The 5,647-nt window shown below is 37.2% G+C and overlaps 1 pseudogene; it reads right to left on the reverse strand.

Moving 5' to 3' along the window:
• Positions 1-3,754: 3,754 nt before the first annotated feature.
• LOC110311336 lies at positions 3,755-4,695 on the reverse strand (annotated as a pseudogene).
• Between the last annotated feature and the right edge of the window lie 952 nt (positions 4,696-5,647).

The following is a 5,647-nucleotide window of genomic DNA, read 5'->3' on the forward strand; positions in this document are numbered from 1 at the left end:
GGACTCCTTCTAGACGTGACTTTACTATTGGGAAAGTTCATGAACACTTAAGGTCCTAGAAACTTAAATGCGCTTCTCTGTCTTAGGTGCAAATCAAGTAGTCCTAGTTGACTACAGGTCTGCTAGTTGTGGGAAAGAACCTCTACTGGCTTTCTACTTGTGTAAAATCTTTTATCTTTTAAGTTTCTAGCTATCTATGTACTTTATCTATGATAGGTTGGTCTATGTCTATCTGTCTACCTACCTATCTACAGATAGATATTATCACACATATAATGATTTTATATCTGAATTATGGCTAACATTATAATACACTTTAGTGTTTTTAAATACTTTGTTATGTGAAAAATGAAAGCATGTGAATATATGACTACTATTCGCCAAAGTTCTTAGGAAGAATGAAGAAAGCATAATTCAAACATCCAATTGATGATTTTGATGGGTAATGATAATTTTAATAAATGTTATCGAACAGTTACTGTGTGCTTAGCACAGTGGTAACCATTGGCATCAATAAAGGAGAGAGAGAAGGTAATCAGAAATTTAATTCAACATGCTGTGTGACATAGAAATACTATGATCACTGGGAAGGAACAAGACTGGAGAAAGCCTATATATTTTTACCTTGAAGAGAACTTCCAGTATTTTAGAGCTGTTTTTTTTTTTTTTTTTCCAAATGTGAGAGTCAAGGTGTAAATTGATGGAAAGATACAAAGTAACCAGGTGTAAGTAGTCCACATAAAAGTAGCCCAACCACCAACAGTATAGAAGCAGACAGGCATTAGATTCACCAGCCATGGGGCTAGTATCATGAGGATCAGTGATACAAACACTGCTCACTGTAATTCCCTCTGCCCACCTTTCTGTTGTCCTTTGAAAGAGAAATGTCTCCTACTGGCTCATGCAGTTAGACACTTGGTACCTAGTTGTGGCTGCTATTGGGGAAGTTAGGGAAGTTTTAGGATGTGGAGACTTTTTGGAGGAAGTCCATGGCTGGAAAGCAGGCTTTCAGAGTTCTTAGCTTGATTGCACTTGGTATGGTCTTTTAGCTTCCTGCACTGGTGGCCTGTTTGTCATGTCTCTCCTGCCAATACGAATATCTAGCCTTCTGGACCTGTAAGCCAATGTAAACTTTTTCTTGAGTTGCTCTGGTGGTTTTAGGTTAAAGATGTAAGCCCTCTGTTACCCTGCACTGGACCTTCTTGGATTCTAAACCCCAGAAACAGTAAGCCAAAGTAAACACTTTCTTTTATAAGTTGCCTTAGTTACAGTGTTTTGTCACAGCAATAGGAAAGTAGCTAAGATACTCCCTTTCAGTCAATGATTTTAATCACAGCAATAAAATGGTAGCTAGTATATACCCTTTCCTTTCGCAATTTTCATTTAATATGGGACCATAAACAATATTATCTCAGAGAAGAAAACCCTTACCCCCCGAAAGGAATATAGCATGCCATACACAGGTTATTTTCATTGTTTGTTACTATGTTAACAAAATGCCTTAAAACTAATAGAGGCCTAGTATACAATTCTGTAGGTTAGAAATTTGGTACATGTTTTCCTGGATCATAGTTCTGCAATGATGTTACTCTTATTTTAAATCATAGAGTTGTAGGTACTTTTGTTGTATGTCTGGCTATTTTTCCTCCTGGCCCCAAACTCTTGGAATAGCGACTCAGACTCAAAATATATTTACTGCTACAACCACCTCGTCCTACTACATTTGTTAAAATGTTTTATTCTTTTTGAGTTATTTTTTATTGTAACAGAAAAGAGAAGTGTAATTGTTAATGGGATCATTTTAATGAAAGTAATCTACAATAATAACATACAATTAATATAAATATATGTACATATATGTAATAAAATTAGCTGTCCTTTTCTTAAAACTTATTTTCAGCAACATTCCAGACAGTATAAGCCTATTTCAGTGCTGTCTACTTGAAGGATTTCAAGAATTAGCAATGTGTTGATTTATTCATGAAGATGATGAGCTCAGAGGCCTAACAAGATAGACTGATGTCCTAGGTTTATTCTTTTATTGATGTGGATTTTTTTTCTTCTACTAAATTTTAGGACATCTGAAAATATTTTCTTTATATAGCCTATTTTAGAAAGTTTAGACATCACAACAACGGAAACTCTGAAATGAACCAGCTTCTCTTTTCTTGTATTCCCTTGATTTTTCTCTGGCACAGATAGATGTAGCATACCTATATATTTTGTCAGCAAAAATGTGCTTAGAGCATATGCAATACATATTTTCCTGTAGTTTACAACAGTTTTACATGCTTATAATCTATTATGTTCAAATTGCAGATTTAATAGATTATATTGCAAGACTAATTTTTAGCTTTCTTCTTCAATATTTAATAAATACTAATATTAATACTAATTTAATAAATACTATTATTTACTATATTAGTATTTATTGATTAATCTTCCTTTCTTATTAGTTTAATAGCTTATTTTGGTTTTGATTCTTGTAATACATTTTGGTTGTTTTCTTTTTGCTTTGTTGTTTGTTTGGTCTTTTCTTTTGTCTATTTGTTGTTTTGTTTTTAAAGCAGTATTACTCCCCTAGTTACTCCTTTGATCCTCCTAGCAGAGCAACTATTACAGGTGTGAACATCCACAACCAAACTCTCACTGATTGATTTTTAATTATCTTTTGAGACTATAATATAATTACATCATTTCCCCTTTCCACTGCTTCCTTCCAAACTCTCCCACAAACCCCTCCTCATTGTCTTTCAAAATCACGGATGTTTTTCATTAATCGTTGTTACATACATACATGTGTGTGTGTGTTTATGTGTGTGTATGTTCCCAAATACATAAATTCAATATGTTCAGCTGTATAATGTTACTTGTAAGTATCAGTTTTTATACTGTATATGCCATATATAATCCACCCCTCACCCCCAGTCCTCATGGTACAGGCCTGTAATTTCAAAGGACTAAGATTAGGAGTTTGATTCCAAGTTAGCTACACAGAGTGAGTTCAAGGTCATCCTACCCAACTTAGTAGGATTCTGTCACAAAATAACAATGAAAGAGAAATGTAACACTGTGGTAAGAGGCCTCCCTCACATGTAGGATGCTCTAGGTTCAGTTCTTAGTACAGAAAGGAACCTAACAGACAAAAAACACACAGGTAGGCATAGAGATCTTTTCTTGATACTTGTTTCATTTTATTATTGTGGGTCAGTAACATACTGCTTTGTCCTTGAGACTTTATCATAGACACATATCTGGATGGACAAAATTACTTAGTTTTTCTTTTACTATTTTTCTGTTTTCATCATTTTTTTTTTGCACAACTTACAAATCAACTTAGTTCCTTTCCTTCTAAAATTATTATAAATTCTTTAAAATGTAAACCTTTATATGTTTATGTCTTGATAAGAGGGGAATGCACAGTAAGACAGTAGTGGAATGTCCATCTAGGAAATTGGTATGTTTCTGTTTTAATAAGAATTTCTAAGTAGTTTTCTTCAATAAATGTTACATAATTTGTTATATTCATTAAGTTTCTCTAACAGTTGGGGGTACTGTGATAAATTCTTATTTTGGGGAATGCATCGAACTTTATTGTTGGTATTCAAAAGAGTAGGGAGGGCTGCCTAGGCCCCTTCTGTTGTTATGGGGGTCTGGGATGGAAATTGTGAGGGAGATGGTCAATGTTGGAGGCTGAGTTGGAACAGGGACTCCTCATCAACCAAAGGCCTCTCGCTTGCTCTCAGTGTCCTTGCTAGGGTGGGTGGTCCAGGGTTTCCTTGGAGGTCATGTAGGCCATGAGGTCCACCACCCTGTTAATTCAGGCGTATTCATTATCATACCAGGAAATGATCTTTACAGAGTTGTCATTGAGAGCAATGCTAGACCCAGCATGGTGGAGTGGTTGTTGCTGTTGAAGTAGCAGGAGACAACCTGGTCCTCAGTATAGCCCCCGATGCCCTTTAGTGGGCCCTTGGATGCCTCCTTCACTATCTTCTTTATGTCATCATACTTGGCAGTTTCTCCAGTTGGCATGTCAGATTGACAGCGAATACATTGGGGGCCAGGAGGCCATGCCAGGGAGCTTCCCATTCAGCTCTGGGATGACCTTGCCTACAGTCTTGGCAGCACTAGTGGATGCAGGGATGATGTTCTGGACAGCCCTATGTCCATCATGGCCCAGCTTTCCAGAGGGGCCATCCACAGTCTTTTGAGTGGCAATGATAGCATTGACCATGGTCATGAGCCCTTCCATTAAGCAGTTGGTGGTACAGGAGGCATTGCTGACCATCTTGAGTGAGTAGTCATATTTTTCCTGGTTCACACCCATCACAAACATGGGAGCATCCGCAGAAGGGGCAGAGATGATGACTCTTTTGGCCTCACCTTTCAAGTGGGCCTCAGCCTTCTCTATGGTGGTGAAGGCACCAGTAGACTGCACTGCACGACATACTCAGCACCAGCATTACCACATTTGATGTTAGTAGGATCCTGATCCTGGAAAATGGTTATGGGTTTCCTGGTGTTGACAAACTTCCCATTCTCAATCTTGCCTGTGCCATTGAATTTGCCATGGATAGAGTCATACTGGATCATGTAGACCATGTAGTTGAGGTCAATGAAGGAGTTGTTGCCAATTGCAGAGTAGAAGGCAGCCCTGGTAACCAGGTGCCCAATACAGCCATATATATATATATATATATATATATATATATATATATATATGGCCATATATATATATATATATATGTATATATTCATTCTGCTATATAATTAACCAAAATAACTGTCACCTCTAACTAAGTTCTAAGAAGTAGGTTCTGCTTTCCCATGAGAAAATAATGACAGAAAAGCAACTGTGAAAGCTTACACACATTTTCTGTTTGCTTGCTGTGTACTCTGACGGAACAGAGCGAGGAGGGGCACTATTCCATTGCTGGCTGGGAGACTCATTGTTGTCAAAAACAGAGTCTTCCTCAGTTGTGGCTTTCGCACATATGACAGTCAAGCTGTTCTGTTGTAAACCCAAGAGTATAAGGGCACGCTCTGCTCTTAAATTATGCTGATCACTGTGCGGCTTCCTTCTGCGTCTGCTCATGCTTCTGCCCTTTGCAGTTTTCAGAGGATAATTTTCTTTCAAAGATGCTTCAGGAAGTGGGTATGCCTTCTGCTCTGCTCACTGCCTTCTTGCTGGATTACTGACTTTCCCTATAGACTCAGTTTTGTTCTCCCTTTGCACAGTGCTTACATTTGTTTTGTTTATTGTTTTCTATATTTGTTGTTGTTGTTGTTGTTGTTGTTGCTGCTGCTGCTGCTGCTGCTGTTGTTGTAGAGACAGTGTCTTGACTCCATGGTTCATGCTGGCCTGAAAACCATTGTGCTTACTGTTGGACTAGCTGAAAACTCACCGTGAACACTCTGGCTGCATGTCCCAGGCTGGGATTACAAGTGTGAGCCAGCACTCCCACTACCATTTTGTTTTATATTAATCTTACATAATACTTTATACATACAGGAATATATATGTGAATATATGTGCATATATATATATATTTATATGTGAATATATCTGCACATATATGTATATATATTTATATGTGAATATATGTGCATATATATATAAATATATATATATATAGTATACTAC

Source organism: Mus caroli, chromosome 16 (genome assembly GCF_900094665.2).
Source record: "Mus caroli chromosome 16, CAROLI_EIJ_v1.1, whole genome shotgun sequence".
NCBI classification, from domain to species: domain Eukaryota; kingdom Metazoa; phylum Chordata; class Mammalia; order Rodentia; family Muridae; genus Mus; species Mus caroli.